The sequence below is a fragment of the Euprymna scolopes genome, chromosome 13 (genome assembly GCF_053919585.1).
Source record: "Euprymna scolopes isolate OS-2025 chromosome 13, ASM5391958v1, whole genome shotgun sequence".
Taxonomy (NCBI): Eukaryota; Metazoa; Mollusca; class Cephalopoda; order Sepiida; family Sepiolidae; genus Euprymna; species Euprymna scolopes.
Genome location: NC_136494.1, coordinates 126,344,352 through 126,363,370, shown reverse-complemented (window position 1 = coordinate 126,363,370; position 19,019 = coordinate 126,344,352).

Sequence of the window (19,019 nt, the reverse complement as noted above, 5' to 3'; positions counted from 1 at the left end):
TAGGGGCATTTCTGATGATTTTTCAGTCAGCCTTTTTGAAACATCTTGCTATTTTTAGCACGGCTCCTCAGCTTGGGTTCGCGGAGTTAGGATGATGTCAACGAGTACCACAAGGTCATCAGCATCCCAGAGTGGACTATGAGCATTTTTCACACAATCCTCGGATACTGTAGTAAAAAACAGGTCTAAAAGTGAGGTTTGCTCATCGAAATGATCAGAGGCGTGTCAGAAACGTGACTGTGTTAGAGTATAAACTATAGAGAAACTATGTGTGCTGCTACCAGCTGCAGTGTAATTCGTGAAACCAAGCTAACTAATAGTATGTACATTATGTACCTAGACCTTAATATCTAAGGAGAATGCTGCACCTATACATGGCTGATTAGGGTACCATTCTGATTCGAGGGAGGACGGTAGAGAAAATATAACTAATGCAGTGTCAAGACTAGTCAAAAGCACATGAAAGCCTGGTCATCTGATTCTAGTTAAGGGGAGAGTGTTATGAGTGAAGACTCCAAGTCAGTGCATATATCTGAGTCCTTACGACAGAGGCTATCCTGTAATATTAAAGTTGTTAGAGGGCATTGAGGAGTGTAGGTTGGTTTCACATAATGTTAGAATATCCGCAGAGTTTACTAGGAGAAAAGATTCTACGTCATCTAAGTTACTTCTAAGCCCGCAGGTATTTTTAACCGCGAGCTTCAGAATGGGGCAAATTGCTTTTGTGTAGATTAGTATCTGGTTTGAACATGTTTTTTAAATTCAAAATTAAATGACTTCACTGCATCCCGGACAATGTTGGGTAAGTTAAACTAGTTTGAAATAAAATGTACCAATCAAAGTTGTCCACTGGGTATAATTTTCAGTTTTTATTCTTATAAAAATTTTCAGTTTTTATTCTTATACTTATAAAAATTTTCAGTTTTTATTCCTATAAAAATTTTCAATTTTTATTCTTATAAAAATTTTCAGTTTTTATTCCTATAAAAATTTTCAGTTTTTATTCCTATAAAAATTTTCAGTTTTTATTCCTATAAAAATTTTCAGTTTTTATTCTTATAAAAATTTTCAGTGATTTTCAAACCTGTAAAAGAACAGAATGCAGAAATTCTAAAACTAACGTTGGATAATATTTTATAAATAAAGTTTTGCTTGAACAAGACGAACTATTACTGTAATAAAAAAAAAACACTAAGAATTGCAAAACGTCATTTCGTTTTCGTTAGGTCACAGAAAAATCATTGCTTTTCGGCCGAGATCGATTTCATTACAAGTGGGAGACACATCCCTAATAGCAGTCAGCCACAACGGTGAAGAGTGACAAGTAAGAAAATTGTTTCTTCAAGTGGAATCAATCGGGAAAGACCCCCAGAGGAAAATCACTTAACAGAATTTCCTAGAGACAAAATCTCATTGGTTCTTCTATTTATAAAAGTAATCTGCATCCACACTTTTTCATAAATGTTCATGTGACCTTCCCATTTTTGATACGTGTTCATGCCCTTCATTTTAATACGCGTTTATGATTTTCATTTAAATACGTGTTCATGCCCTTCATTTTAATACGTGTTTATGATTTTCATTTAAATACCTGTTCATGCTCCCCATTTTGATACGTGTTAATGCTCTTCATTTTAATACGTATTTATAATCTTCACTTTAATATGTATTTATGTGTGATCTTCTTGATATGTTCAAATTGCTTTTCTCTTTTTATAGGTGTTTTTTTTTTTTACATAGGCATCACCACATTATCAAGGCCAAGAGGCCACTCAAGGATAAGGGTTAAAGAGTGTACAGTAGAAATTGAACAATATAGTAATCATTAGTAATGAGAATTTGGTAAATTTGATAACTTATATGGAACGGCTCATCAAGAACTTATTTACATTAGACTTGAAGACAACCATATTGTAGTCAGCCGGAAAGCAGGAAAACGGAAGGCAATTCCACAGGCGTGCAGTTCTAAGAAAGAAGCTTTGTTCATGGAATCAACGTTTAGGTTTAGGCACAGATAAAGAGTGGGGGGAATTATTGATAGTGTTTACAGCTAGACGAGTGTTTCTTGTGAAAGTTTGGCGAGGGGGGACCATAAATTGAAGCTCAGTCGAACACTTTCCATGAAAATAACGATACATCAGAGACAAACTCGCAACATCTCTTCTGTGAGATAGAGGTTGTAAGGAAGAGAAAAGGACATCTTCTATGAGGCTACGTAGTCTATTTTGAACTCTATCAAGGCAGGACAAGTCCTTTCTAGCAGCTCCTGCCCAGATGTGGCAACCGTATTCCATCCTTGGACGTACCTAGCTCTTATATAGATAGAGAATAGCATCAGCAGTGAGATATCTACCGGATCGATAGAAAGATCTCACCATTTTTCCAGTGGCCTTGGCAACAGATTTGATGTACGTGTTCCATTTAAGATCAGGAGCAATGGTCAAGCCAAGAAGCTTGTCAAAACTGAAGACGAGAGCCATTCATTTCAATTGATGCCAGATGTGGATCAGAATGTTGATGATGTAAAGAGAGAAGCTTGGTTTTAGATGCATTAAAAGTAACCAGCCACTCCTTACCCCATTGTACTACGTGCTCAAGATCAGAGGAGAGAGAATTGGAGAGAACTTGGTCGTTTACTGTCTTAGATGTGCTACCATAAATGGTAGTGTCGTCAGCATAAATGTCTACAAATGATGTAAGGATGTGATTTGGAAGATCATTAATGTAGATCAGGAAAAGAGTTGGGCCCAGGATGGACCCCTGAGGGACACCGGCATTAATACTGTGAGCTTCTGATTTTTGCCCCTCAACTACTACTCTTATGAACCTATCAGAAAGAAATGATTTAATAATTGAGAAGACATTTCCAGCAGTACCATAGCTAGAGATCTTATGAAGTAAACCTTTATGCCATACCCTATCAAAGGCCTTAGATATGTCAAGAGCAATTGCCCTAGAAAGGTTGCCTCCGTCGAGAGATTTGCTAATCATATGAGATATAACTGTAAGCACATCTGCTGTAGATCTAGCAGAACAGAAACCATATTGAGTGTCACTAAGAAGGTTATTTTTGTTGAGATGGTTGATTACTTCTGTATTTAACACAGATTCCAGCAATTTACTCATGACGCACAGGAGACTTATTGGCCTGTACTGAGAGGGGGATGAGCGATCACCTGAATTCTTAAATACAGGGCATACTGATGAGATTTTCCAGGGAGATGGGAAACTATTCTCCTTGAGACAACGTTTAAACAGTTTTGTAAGTATGGGCGCTAGTTCAGGTTGAAGTTTTTTGAGTACTATAATTGGAATACTGTCAGGGCCAGTTGCTTTACTGGAATCAAGGTTTTTGATTAGCTTGGCAACATCACGTACAGATATACGTATATCACATAGCGTGTTTTCTGATACAGGAGGAAATATTGGGGGTTGGCGGCCTTGATCGCAAAGGGTAGAATTAGTGGCAAAGTTCTTGACAAAGAGTTTGGCTTTGTCTGATGCTGACGAGATTACCTCAGGTCCATTGATAATAGTTGGGATGGAGCACACGCTTCTGTTCAGGATTCTGTTTGCTATTTGCCAAAACTGGTGGGAACCAAGCGGCTGCTCAGCTACTTTGGACTAAACAGATTGAGCATACAACTCTCTTACATTCTTTATTACTTTCTTACAATGGTTGCTGGCAGTCCTGAAAGCAGCTTTAGTTTTCATACATTTATTACGTTGGAAACAGTGGAAAAAGTGATTTCTGTGCGCAATGGCAGCAGCACATTCTGGAGAGAACCATGGCTGGCTGTTAGGTTTTTGCTGAAACTGTTTCGAGGGTATGAAACGGTCAATACCTACAATTAACCATTCCGTTAGGTCTAATACTATAGAGGACACATCCTTTTTAAACATGGAATGCAGAGGTAGATCAGATATAAATGTACGGAAGCTATCCCAGTCAGCCTTAGTGTATCGATATACTGTACAATGGAGAGGTACGTCTGGGGACTTATTACATTTCATTTTTATCTTAATTGATACAACAGAGTGGTCGGAAGATCCAAGAGGCGACAGAACAGAAACTGAACATAGTTCAGGGCAAGTTGTGAGAAAAAGGTCTAGTAGGCTCGCATACTGGTCGTCATTGTCGGGCACACGGGTGGATTCCTGAACAATCTGAGTGAGGTCATAGGCAATGGAGAAATCATGACAGAACCTCCCCTCATCATCGGTCTTGTTAGAGTGGGTCAACCATTCGACGTTGTGAACATTGAAGTCACCACATACGTGAATGTTAGCTGAAGGATAAGCAGATAGGACTTGGTCAATTTTCTCAGATATGCTTTGAAAGATAGTAACTCCGCTGTTATGGGGGCGATAGAGAGTAAATATAAATGCCGTAGTGTGAGCTAAAGCAACCCGGAAGCACATATAGGGTAAGTTAGGATCTTCCCTGGAGATGTCCCTACTACATGGAAAGTTATCCCTAATATAGGCACAAATTCCATGCCCATGGCGATCTTGGGGGTCAGATTTAGAACTTAAGTTAGAGTATCCTTTAATTGCGAACTCTTCTAGGGAAATAGCCTGTCCAATGCCAGTTTCACTTAAAAATAAAAGGTCTGGTTGAGTCTCCTGTAATTGGGTTTCAACCTCTGGAAGGTTAGAATGTAGACCCCTGATGTTGGAGAAGGAGACATGGTAGTAGGGGTCTACGTTGGAAGTTGGAGAACCGGGTTTAATCGTATATTTTTTCTTGAAACTTGTCATGATGAATTTTTGGAATTTGTGGACTAGGTCGTCAGATTTACTTAGAGCAGGACAGAGAGGGGAAACTAAGAGAGAAAAAGAAATGAAGAATTTTTTTTATTTTTTTTATTTGTAGCTAATGATAAGGTAAAGCCGTAACAATTACCCACTAGTATGGCATCAAGGGGCCCCACCAGAAGCTACTGCATGGTCCAGAATCTATTCACCAAATGGCAATACAGCAGCCCCAGTACTTTGCACCTGCTGATAGGACAGCCTCCTTGGTGGTTAATCCAAGGTTCGGGTCCCTGACTATCAGGCGGATAACGTCAGCCCAGACAAAACGTTTACCTCCAGCACCCTTACTAGTGACATGGCTACAAGGATAGACACAGGAACAGAAAATTTCCGCCATCTCTGCCAACTGTTCGCGCAAAATACTGCCAACCTAGAAAACAGCTTTTTCTTCTCCCTTTGTCAGAAAAATCACTCATTAAAAAATGAGGACTGAGTGACAAATAAGAAGAAGCGAGAGTAACAGGAGCTGCCGATAACGTATCCACAATGCGTTTTCTACTCTCCATTAAAAAAAAATTATTAAGTATTCTACTTATAAAAGTCCAACCGACGTGTTTAAGGGAAAGTATGGTGATAGATTCCCCTCTCACGAACTAAGAATGAGTACAAATTCGTAATCTATTTTTGCAATCAACTTGGTAGATAAATAAACATTTATGGACGAGAAAAAAACAAACAAAAAAAAAGCTAGCATTTAATAAAACAGAAATACATAAATTAAATACTGAAATAAAATGAAGTTATTAATATTTGAATCTAAAAATAAAAAGTATGATTAAAATTGAAATCACTTATCTCAACAAAAACACGTCCGTCTCCAAAATGTAAACTGAAATGAGGAATTTAAGTTAACAGCGTTCAAAAAGATTTTTTTTTTTAAATTAACCGTTAAAAGAAAAGCGTGATGTTATTCTGAACTTTAGCTAGTCACGTTTTAAGAAACTTACGATATAAAAGAAAAGCGGATGGGGAGGGGGATTCTTCTGAAAGTTAGTTGGTGACGTTATAAGTAATTGATTATGCGTGTTCCCGTTTTTGATGGGCGAGCACTTATTTTTGACAATGCACATTGATAAGTATGTGTTTCCCCTTGTGAAATGTGTTCATATATATTTGCGCTTTTAATAAAATGCCTATGTTTGTTTATGTGAAACCATGTATACTATCTTTTTTATATGTGTCCATTTGCTCTTTTTTATTTCTGTTTTGATATCCATGAGTACTTTTCTTTATCTTTTGTGGTTTAAAATATAAAGGATGATGAAATGTTACCATGGAGAAGAAAATGAAGAGTTACCAGCTTTGAAATATGTGGATTGTTTCGTACATTGAGCACCCGATTTTTAGTGGGAAAAGAAATTTCTGTTTGTAATTTGAATTAGAATAATTAAGAAATACGGATTGAAAAAGACAGACAGTTGCATTTTTTTTTAGTCAATTTTCACCCCAAACAAGGCACAGTGTCACTTTTAAGTAGGGGGCTACTATCGGCGACATAAGTTGCAGGGGTATTATGAAGGGAGATGAGTAGCAAGATGTTTGTTTACATTACACTTGAACTTCTGCATATCAGTACAGTTGGGAAAGCAGAATCCCGGAAGGGAGTTCCAAAGTCTTGCAATTCTGGGGAAGAAACTATTGGAGTAAAAGGCTTTCTTACACCTAGGGATCTCTACTGTAAAAGGGTAGGATTTAGCTGCTTTGTCGGGTTTGTCGGGGGTAGTCACGTTAATGAGGTACAAGTGCTTGTAGTTCGTCAGAGCATTCACCATTAAAGTACTTGGAGAAGAGGCAGAGGGATGCAACATTTCGTCGATGGGACAGTGGCTGAAGCCTACATGACAGTTCAGGACCTATCAGGTTGGCGACTCTCTTTTTTACAGCTGGGAGAAAAGTTGGAACTGAGATATTTGGAGCTGAGATGTGCATTTTTTCTTTCATTTATTTTTCCCTAACAAGGCACATTGCCATTTGGATGTCAGGGGCTATTATTTGGGACCATGTTTACAGTACACTATGCAGGGAGTTGAGCAGCTAGATATCTGTTTATATTACATTTAAATTTATACATGTCAGGAAAGCAGGAGACCGAGAGGGAATTCTGAAGTCCAGTCATTCGTGGGAAGGAACTATTCAAGTAAAAGGTTTTTCGGCACGAAAGGAACTTAACAGTGAAAACGTGGAATTTTGCTGCTGTTGTATTCGTTGCAGTTTTGGTGAAAAGGAATTTTGTTTACTCATTTACGGAATTACATAGTATTCCTGTGTTTTTATTTGTTTTTTTCTTTTTATTCGGAAGGTCATCACTTATCAAGACCTGGTGGTCAGTCTAGGATAAAGGTTATGAGCTCTCCTTTTTAATATGTGTTCAATTTTCTTTTTTTTTTTTTATAATTTGTGCTATTATTTTCGATGAGTATTCATATGTGCTCTTTTTGGTATGTGTTTATGTGTGCTCTCTTTCTTATATATATATGTATGTGTGTGTATATATATATATACGTTTTATTTTTTATTACCGTATATTTCTGTTAAGTTACATTTTTGTTTCAGCTACCCGGTCGTTTTTTGGCCGTCTGTAGCTTCCTCAGACTTTTACAGAAACCCTGGTTCTCTGTAAAAGTCTGAGGAAGCTACAGACGGCCAAATAACGGCCGGGTAGCTGAAACAATAATGTAACTTAACAGAAAGATATGGTAATAAAAAATAAAACGCATATTTGCTCTACAACAGTATTGAGGACTTTCTTCAGTTATTATTAATTACCATTTCTACTATATATATATATATATATATATTTCTACTATATATATATTTCTACTATATATATATATATATATATATATATATATATATATATATATATATATATATATATATATATATATATATATGTTGTTTTGGTAGAATGTGTTTTCAATTATATTTCACTTTTTTTTGTATACCGATACTTTTTGTTTAAAAGCTCAGTGTATGTTAAATAGAAAAGAATAACAGTATAGTTACATTCAAAGACCCAAATATTTATTTTTTATCCAAAACAGCTCCTTCAGCATATTACAATTTTGGTTTGTATATCCGTTTCGCTATGTAGAAACAAACGGTTATTATTATGTCAATACCATCTCTTTTCGTGCATATACTCTTCAGAAAAAAATTAAAATTCTGTGCTTAGGTAGAAAAAATGCATGCCAATATAATGCTGCAAGAAGAAAAAAATATGTATTGATATGTGCGCTCCATTTTGATAGATGTTCACGTACACCTTCCTCTTTGATATATGTTAATTTTTGTTCATATTTTTGAGAGGTGTTCATGTCTGCATTCCTGTTTTATGCGAGTTCATTTGTGCATTTCTTTATTAGTTAAGTTGCTTAAGAAATAAAATAATGTTTTTGTAAGCATTTCAAGATAATCAGTTTCAACATTTTAGCAAAGTTCATATTTTTACTGATAAAATATTTTTAGTTTAAAGTCTCTTGAGATTTTCTATTGATTTATTGATTTTTTTCATTTTTAATTTATCATTATTTTATCTTTTTATTCTTTGATGAGAAAATGAGCAGATAATAAAAATGTTAACCGAATATGATTTAAATTTGTTTGGAAAAAGGCCTATAATGCCATCTATATCTATTATATAAAAGATGTGTGTGTGTGTGTGTGTGTGTGTGTGTGTGTGTGTGTGTGTGTGTGTGTGTGTGTGTGTGTTTAATTAAAACTCAAACAATTAAGAAGACACGCATATTCCATCTATATTCTGCTGAGGGCGGAATTAAAAGAAAAAAGAATAATGAAGAGAAAGAATAAAATAGAAATGAAATACGAGATAAAAAAATAAAAGTGAGAATTTCGTTTGGTTAATTGTTTTGTTTTATGGCATATCAACCCTTTTTGGGTGACTGAATGTTGGATCTAATCATTTTAGAAAAGAGTTTTTATGCTTCGAGTTTTTTTTATATCTTTAAATATTCATTCATGGTCTTTGGTTTGGTTGTTTTATTGAGGAAAATTGTCATTTTAGCTTTGCAGAACATGACTGAGTTTTGAAAAGGAAAAGGAAAGAAAGAAAAAACATCAGTGTTTGGTGCATTTTAGATTAGGGAGCCGGTATCTTCAGACAGACTGATCTAGTAAGCACCAGAAAAGTAAGGCAGACAGAAAATAGAATGCTAGTAGAAATAGATTATGTTAGATGTTCCAGGCCAAATTATACACTTTTTGTAAGGAAAAACAAACTTCATTGTTTGGCCAATAATTAACATTTGTTTTTGTTGTACAACAACATTTATTTCCTCACTATCTCACCACATATGATTTCTGGTCCCGGTTGTGACGTCACTCACGCATAGAACGTGATCTCGAACGTCATCCACGTTTCTAACGTGATCGTGTTTTCAAACGTTGTCAACACTTTTTCCTTACCGTGACGTCATTTCGCAATTCCATAAAGCAATTAACAAAACTCATCCTCTGTGCTTCCAAATGTGTATGGGGAAAGCTTCCCCCAAAGAGTTTAATGTCCTTCTCTACCGCCTTGCCTGCTTGATTAGCTGGTCTTGATAACTGTACACATAGATCTTGTTTTAGAAAATGTCGAAGCATCTCCCTTTTGTAAATCGCAGAAACTAACAGAGTCAGTTTATTACCAAAGTTTATTACGACAACAATGACGGTTGTACTGACCGCAGCAATAATAAAATTGACAAACGTAATTTATAACGAATTAATAGGCAAAAATGCTGGAAGTGAATCTGAAAAGATGTTCAAAGTGTGTCATTCACAAGTGCCCGGCGTTGCCCAGGTGATTGGAGGTGTGTTGAGCAAAAAAGAAAAAAAAAAAAAGGTGCTAGTACGCAGGCAGGCTTGAATCCGTACCGCGAAGGAGGAAAAGAATATGCAAAAAAAAAAAAAAAGTGACGTCTTTCTTATTGCGTTCATCGCCAAAGCGGAAGTGACGATGGTTTAAATGAAGGCTAGTCAATCAAAAAGAGGGGATGACTTTTAAAAATATCGGCGAAAAAGTAACTTCTCATTGTAGAAAAGTGCCCAGTTTAGGGTGAAGGAATTAATGTTTTTAGGCAATTTTTCGATATTTGTCGTTTGAAGGGTCGAGCTTCAAAATGATACCAATCTCGCGAAAATCTGTCGCCTCTGTCGAAAGTTTTAGGCAGACATACATACACACATACATACATACATACACACACACATACATACATACATACATACATACATACATGCATACATTTAAACAGACAGATGAGATTTATATTAGAGATAACAGAAAATATACTCCTTTCTCCTGTCATCTATTTTTGCTAGTACATATAATGTAAGTGTTCAGTTTGTTAATGAGCAGTGGATTAAGGCAATTTCTTGTTGATGTATGCTACTTCTCAAAGGAAGATGTAATGTTTGGGAGGATAGCCCAATGAGAACAAAACAGTAGACACTACCCTCCCCCTCCGAACTGAGGATTAAAACATGGTACAATAGTACATTTACAGAACTAATAGTTTAGTTTCGACTACAGACAGATAGATACCACATCTCCATTAGTGAAAGCAGTTAAATAATATATTATTTGAAGTAATAATATAGTTTAGGCTACAGACAGTTAGATACCAAATCTCCATTAGCAATAGACACAGTGATTATAAAAAATCCATTATTGAGGAACGACCAGAATGACAGCAACGGAAAGTAATTTGTAATTTGTAGCAGTATTAGCATGCAATTTAGATTTTCCATTTCTTTGGCAGAATGTCTCCACCATAGCTGGCAGCCATTCTACTAGAACTAACAGCAAGTTAGAACATTCTGGAAATAAAAACAGAATTCTGAACGAAAAGTGTGATTGCTGCCAAATTTTAATGGATTTATCCCGAAAGATTTCAATGAGTTTCATTCGAAGTAGGACACAAATCTTTAGATTTAGAAAACGAAAATAATAAAATAGAATAAAAGAAAAGGAACATTTTTAAAGAAAAAAACATGCCTATTAATTAACCTTTTCTTCAACTTAGTATTTTTGTGTGTTTTATTTGAGATAAATAAGCAGTGTAATTGTTTTTTGGTTCCAAACTGGTCGGATTGTTGAAAATAATTATTTGGTCTGAACACTTAGAAGTAATCACAAGGGAAGCTTTAAATGGCGATTGGAAAGAAAGAAAGAAAGAAACGATGTTTTATAACTTCTGCAATCTCCACTAAATCATGAAAATGTTTATTTCGTTTGTGTTGCATTTATTTGTTAGTTTCTCGTAACAAGCAAAAGAAAGCGCCATTCACTGCCAGAAAAGATTTGATCTGATGCACAGTTGTTGCTGCTGCTTTACCCTTTTCTTTAACTACAAAAAGGTAAAATATCACCTTAACAAATTTAAACTGATTAGTTTAGCAGTTTAATACAAAACAAGTTATGCATTCGGTTAGCTTAACAAGAGAAGAAATAGAAGGAAAAACAAAACACGGTTTCATTGTTTTATTTGTAATAGCCTCAGATGTGTTCTTCTCTCCTGTATTTCACTGCTTTTATCACATTCTTCAACCATTTTGTTCATCTTTTTCTTGGCTGCTTTCAAATTGTTCGATCATTTTTTTTTGTTCTAAAATGTGCCATCAGATCGAGGAAAAAAAAAACAACATTTTTTTTTTTACTTTTTCTTTCTTGATGGCACATTTTTTGGTGAAATATTTTGCTTACCTTTTGTTTTGTGGAAATAAAAAATCACCAAGAAGACACAAAAATTAATGTACATAGTAACGACATTAACGATTTGGTTTGGTTTGGTTTGGTTGCTTTATGGCATATTAACTCTATCCGGGTTATTCAATAATGAACTCAGTTATTTTGAAAAATGTTTTGACGCTTCAAGTTATTTTTATATCTTCGAATATTTATTCATGGTGTTTGGTTTGGTTGTTTTGTTTTATGGCATATCGACCCGTTTCGAGAGAATAATGAATCCGATAATTTTTGGGAAAAAATTATCGGATTTAAGTTCTTTATCTTTTCAAATATTTATTCTATGGTGCTTGGTTTGGTTGTTTTGTAAAAAAAATGGTTGTTTTGCTTTTGGTTTCGCAAAACATGATTGAGTTTTATAAAGGGGAAAAATAACATCAACGTTTGGTGCATTTTAAGTAAGGGAGCCCGTATTTTCAGACAGCCTGATTTGGTAGCTCCAGACGACATTAACAAAATCTATTGAATAAACAACAAGTTATATCCAATTCATGCAAGTTCTTATCAAAATCCTTAACTGACAAATAACACTCAATTGTTCGCAATTGCAAAACTGGTAAAATATTTCACTTAAACTTTAAAAAAGGAATATTGCAGAATATATATATCTATATATTAGAAAAAATGTGACATGTCAGGTTACTCGGTTGAATTTTTAATAATAATAAGACAAAATCTAAAATTAGTCTCTCTCTACTCATCGGATATTTCACTCTTTCTTTTTCCATCACCAGTAACTGTTTAAATAGGAGTACCTATTGTAGTGATATTGCCTTTGGTTGATGTAAATTATGGACTATTCCTATTTTTAGCTTTATAATTAACGGAGAGAGGGGGAGAGAAAGTAGGAGAAAGAAAGAAAGATTTAGCAAGAGACATGTAACTTTTTAATTAATTGAAAATTACAGATAATTAGAACAACTAAAATAGATTTTTTATTCAATCATAACTCAATCCCTGGACGAAGGAATATTTTAGCATGTATTTTGTGTTATATAGGAAATAATAAACATGTAGTATAAAAAGTTTATTTATTCAAATTTAGTATGATAGTAGATGGATGCCCGGCGTTGCTCGGTCGTACAATACGCTTAAACATCATATTTTAATTTATGCAGATTGCGTATGTATTATTATAAAATCAATCGTCTATTGGATATTATATAATATGGGGAATATTTTACCCTGTGGACTAATTCGCAAAATTTTTTTAAAAAAATTAAAAAATGATAATGTCATTCATCAAATTCTGTCTGTGTTTGTTTACAATATCACGTCAGTTGATATTTAGGTTTGAGTATGAATGCTCTGGAAAAGTCACTTCTGATTAATGTTTAGTTTTAAAATATGCAAACAAAGAAATTGTGTGCAGCGATATAAAATGGTACCTCTTCTTTTATCCTAAATCGAACTCATTAATAACAGAAAAATAAAAATAAAAATGATGTAGTGCACCCGGACTTAGAAGGGACAAGTTGTATCTCCAGATGACAATAGTATTCTTTTTTATAAGAAAAAAGGATTTGCTGAGAATTGAATTTCCCTTGCTTTCCTGAGAATTATCTCCCTTGGCCGGCGTAACGTAAAATATAACCCTGTAAAAATTCTTTTTTATCTTGAAGAAAAAAAGACTATTTTCGATACTTATCGGGTGAATTTCTGTACAAAACATATCTAAACACACTGCCAGAAATATAAATTAGCTTGTGTGAAATGTGCAAACGATAGGTTCAGCCGTTTCGGAACCTATGAGGAAGGAACTCACACACACACATACACACATACACACACATACACAAAGTGACTATTATATAATAGATAGATAGATAGATAGATAGATAGACAGACATAGAGATAGAGATATAGTCTGAAACTCTAAATGATATATTGTATGATACTATAAATTATATTTCGTGTGATACTATACATCACATATTGTATAATATTCGAAAACAAAATGTGACCCGATGGGTCACCTATTAAACTTGAACTAAATTGTTTGACTCAGGAAAAAGTGAACTTACAAAACCAAAGTTAAATATGAAAATTAAAAAAGACAACAATTTAAATTAGTTGCTTTCTACTCGCTATATATCCCCCCTTTTTATTTTCTCTTTCTCTATTTTCATTTCCAACTATGAGTTGAATAGTATTATTATCTGTAGTGATATTCTCTTTTGCTTATAACGGACTATTCCAATCAATTTATTCTTTCTTTATTACCTTCGATTATTAATAAACGCAGTGAAAGAGGAAGAGTGGGGAAAGCGAGAGTAACAGGCGATGTATGAAATGGAGCCGAGTCAAATAACATACAATGAGAGAGTGAAAGTGATAAAAGTGAAGGCTTGTATGTAAATCGGTCCAGACAATGCATAAAGCCACGATGTAAGCAGCTAAAAAATACTGCTTCAACGTTAAAAACTAGCTAATAAGTGTTAGATGGAGAGATTCCGAACAAGAAAACATTAACCTTGTTAGAAACATCGCACATGGAATCTTAGGACTAAAAGACGAAAATAAGGGAAACGAGAGTTGCGTAGGATGGGTCATCTGATGACATCATAGAATCATATGAACTTCCCTTTACAATTATCTTTATTTAGGTGATTAGGTTAACAATCTTAAACATTAACTACCTATGTATTACTTGTTTTGATCGAACAATTGTTCTCATCTTGAGTGTTATTTGTGCAACGTTTTCTTCGGTAGAGCATCCGACCGTCAGGTATGCTGGTCGCCATCTTGGAAAAGAAAGGAGAATTACTGGCTCTGTAGATGGTTTCGTACGTATTCTTGGACTTGGGTTTTTTTTTTCGCCATGGTTATGTATGTTTGAAAAAATTGGTTGACAAGGAAAGGTAACTTTAATAAAGTTTGACTTCATCTAATCATTTCGTGTTCTGTGGAAATTTTGGATTCAGCTAATTATTTCGTGTTCTGTCGAAAATTTGGATTCATCTAATCATTTTGTGTTCTGTCGAAATCTGGGCTTCATCTAATTATTTCGTGTTCTGTCGAAATCTGGGCTTCATCTAATTATTTCGTGTTCTGTCGAAAATTTGGATTCATCTAATCATTTTGTGTTCTGTCGAAATCTGGGATTCATCTAATTATTTCGTGTTCTGTCGAAATCTGGGCTTCATCTAATTATTTCGTGTTCTGTCGAAATCTGGGCTTCATCTAATTATTTATTGTTCTGTCGAAAATTTGGATTCATCTAATCATTTTGTGTTCTGTCGAAATCTGGGATTCATCTAATTATTTCGTGTTCTGTCGAAAATTTGGATTCATCTAATCATTTTGTGTTCTGTCGAAATCTGGGATTCATCTAATTATTTCGTGCTCTGTCGAAAATTTGGATTCATCTAATCATTTCGTGTTCTGTCGAAATCTGGGATTCATCTAATTATTTCGTGTTCTGTCGAAATCTGGGATTCATCTAATTATTTCGAGTTCTGTCGAAATCTGGCATTCATCTTGTTACGCGAGTGATTTTCACAGTTTTATTTCTGCATGGAAACAAACCTGGTGTGAAATGGTTTTCATTTCATTTGGAAAGGTACGACTCGATTATAGGTATAATTATTAAATAGTTGTCTTGTTTTTTTGAAGTTTATGTAAAAATGATGATGATGATAATCATCATCATCATCTTTTGTTCGGTCGTTACTTATTCACTACTGGTGAATCATTCTCAATAATTAATAATCATTTGACTGTTTGATTTCAGAACTCCCCCCCTGATAACTGGTTGCCTCCTAAAAATTTGGCTTCCATCACCGTATCAATGGCAATATGTTTTTTTTTTTTTGTGAATTGAAGTAAATAAATTAACCTGAATCATTTTTATTGAAAATATACAGTTCTTTTTTTACTTACGATACATGGGAATATATATATATATATATATATATATATATATATATATATATATATATATATATATGTATGTATATATATATATATATATATATATATATAGAGAGAGAGAGAGAGAGAGAGTTAACTACTGGCAAGTTTTAAGGTTTTACATTCCATATGTATCACGTTCGTTTCTAAATAACTTCTTTCCTAAAACCTTGTTAAAAGTTTTCTAGAATGCATTATGATCTGTTTCTTCCTCTTCAAATTAACCAATCAATCTAGCATCTACCTATGCTAAATTTCTTTCTAATTAGCAGTATAGATTTATGCAAGTCGATTTCACTGCGGATATACTAACGGTTATCCATGAACGTATATACTACACATCTGAAAAGCTGGAGAAGTTTAGACTGTCAGGATAGTTTTCTCATGAAAATCAATTCATACGGAATTATTAGAAAAATACTTAATATAATCAGATCTTTTTTTTACCAAAAGAAAAATCCAGGTTGTTCTCGATGGCTGTACTTCTAAACAGCATGACATCATGACAGGTGTGACCTAGGGGTCGATCCTTGCACCATTACCATTTCTGATTTTCATAAGCAATCACCCTGATCAAATTGTGTCCGAAATATGTACATTTACTGATGACACCATATTCTATTGTCAACAAACGCACACATGGCTGAATATTTCAAAAATTACTTTCAATCTGTAGTGGAATGAGGGCATAAATAGATGGTAACATTTAATGCTACTAAGACAATGTTCCTTTCCTTTAATAATTATAAACCTTAAAACTAACGATTGGCATGGCTAATAGCACCTTACCTTAGAGTCTATCATTTAAACTCAACAGCCTAACATTCACAAGTAACATGGATTGGATTAAATATATAGAAGACATTGCCAAGATTGCTGCAAGGAAGGTAGGCTCTCTCTACCATGCTAGAAAATTTCTCACACCTAGCAGTATCCTTTATCTCTACAAAGCTGCCATCTGCTCATGCAGGGAGTATTGCTGTTACATCTCATGCATCTGCCGCTAGTTTCTCACTTTTAGACAGGGATCAAAGGAGACTCTCCAATCTAATGGAACATGCTCTAGTGAACATGCTGTACTGATGTCCTGAACGGCCTGACAATCAGCAAAATCTCACTCCTTCATTCGAAGGCTTTCTACTCTTATAGCTTTTTTTCCTGGTATTGCTTGCCTTTGGAATTTCCTCTCTTCCCTCTGTCCCTTGATTGTACCAACATGCAGAAATGTAAATGTAATGTGAACAACCACATCGCTGAACAACTCTCCACATAAGATGTCCCTATAGGCACTGCCTCTAATTCACTAAGGCTCTTCCATCCCAGCAGCAATCTGTCATGTTTAATGTGAATCAAAGAAAAAAAATCCAGAGATCCACACATTTCAATGCATATCACATTTAAACTTTGGATCTTTTGACAGCCTACATCTACAATGAAAATGATGATGGCTTCAATAACACTCAAAACACAGCACATGCATAATTATAATGAAAGTTAATTCTTTGCTATTAGAACCAAATAAAATAAATCTGGGAAGAAGCTGGTCAGAGCACCTTTTAATGCCTTAACAGAGTACAAAACTGACTTTGAAATCCAGTGGACGATGTCCTTTTCTTTTTTATTGCATTTTTACCCCAAACAAGGCACAGTGTCACTTTAATATAGGGGGCTACTATCTGGGACATAATTTGCAGGGATACTATGTAGGGAGTTGAGCAGCAAGATTTCTGTTTACATTACACTTGAACTTCTGCATGTCAGTACAGTCAGGGAAACAGAGACCCAAAAGGGAATTTCAAAGTCTAGCAGTCCAAGGGAAAAAACTATTAAAAAAGGAGGCTTTCTGGCGTCTTTACTCTTTCCTCCCTAATACCTCTTTCCCACAGAAGAGATGTTTTGAGTCGATCTCTGCTCTGTTATTATTTTTATGGCGGGTGTTCGATTGAGCTTCAATTTTCCTTATTATCTATCTGTGCCTGAAATTGAACGAACATTCCATGTTTCTTCCATAGAACTACTTGTCTGTAGAAAGCTGACTATTACATAGTCGATTTCAAGTCCAATGTAAACAAGTTCTTGTCGAACTGTTCTCTTAAATAATACAAATTTGCACAATTTCCACCATTACCAATCATCATTGGTGTTGTCTTACTGTCCAGCTGATACCCATTTAACCCTTATCCTCGAGTGGCTTTTGGGCCTTGAAAAATGTTGACTTCCTAGGAAAAAGAAAATCTAAGAGATTTAAGATTACACTAATAATCTATTTTCGTTTGAGAATAGAGTGAAATAACGAGATTTGATGAAATCACGTGAGACTCTGAACGTATATATACCATTCACTGAACAAAACAGGGGAGGGTAGAGCGGTAGCCCTTGATATATCTAAGGCTTTTGACAGGGTATGGCATGATGGTCTTCTAAGGAAAATTAAATCATATGGCATCTCTGGAAGAATACATAATGTAATTAAATCCTTCTTAAGTAAGAGAAAAATCCAAGTTGTCCTCGACGGTCGTACGTCTAAACAATATGATATAAATGCTGGAGTACCTCAGGGGTCTATCCTTGGACCTCTATTATTCCTGATATTCATAAATGACCTCCCTGATAAAATTGTTTCAGAGATGGGTATATTTGCCGATGACACCACTCTCTATAACAGATATGAGGGGAAAACAAATGAACACATAATTTAGGACATGGCAGAAACACTAGAGGAAGACCTCTAATCTGTAATGGAATGGGGACAAAAATGGATGATCGCATTCAATGCTGCCAAGACTAAGCTTGTTTACTTCAATAACTACAAGAAACCTCCACTACCACCAATAGCAATGGGCAAGAACACATTGCCTGAAAGTACTTCTTTTAAACTCCTCGGCCTAACGTTTACAGGGAATATGAACTGGAATAGATATATTGAAAGCATTGCCAAGGTTGCTGAAAAGAAGGTTGGCTCCCTCTACCGTGCTAGAAAACTACTTACACCTGAAAGTATCCTGTATCTCTATGAGGCCACCATTCGTCCATGTATGGAGTACTGTTGTCACATCTGGGCTGGTGCATCTGCTGCTTGTCTCTCACTCCTGGACAGGGTTCAAAAAGAGTCGCCAACCTGATAGGTCCTGAACTGTCATCTAGGCTACAGCCACTGTCCCATCGACGAAATGTTGCATCCCTCTGCCTGTTCTACAAATACTTTAATGGTAAATGCTCTGACGAACTGCAAACACTTGTACCTCCTCGACGTAACTACCTCCGATAAACCCGACAAGCAACTAAGTCTCACCCCTTTACAGTAGAGATCCCTAGGTGCAAGAAAGCCTTTTACTTCAATAGTTTCTTCCCCAGAACTGTAATTCTTTGGAACTCCCTTCCGGGATTCTGCTTTCCCAACTGTACTGATATGCAGAAGTTCAAGTGTAATGTGAACAAACATCTTTCTACTCATCTCCCTTCATAATGCCTCTGCAAATTATGTCTCTGATAGTAGCCCCCTGCTTCAAAGTGACACTGTGTCTTGTTTGGGGTGAAA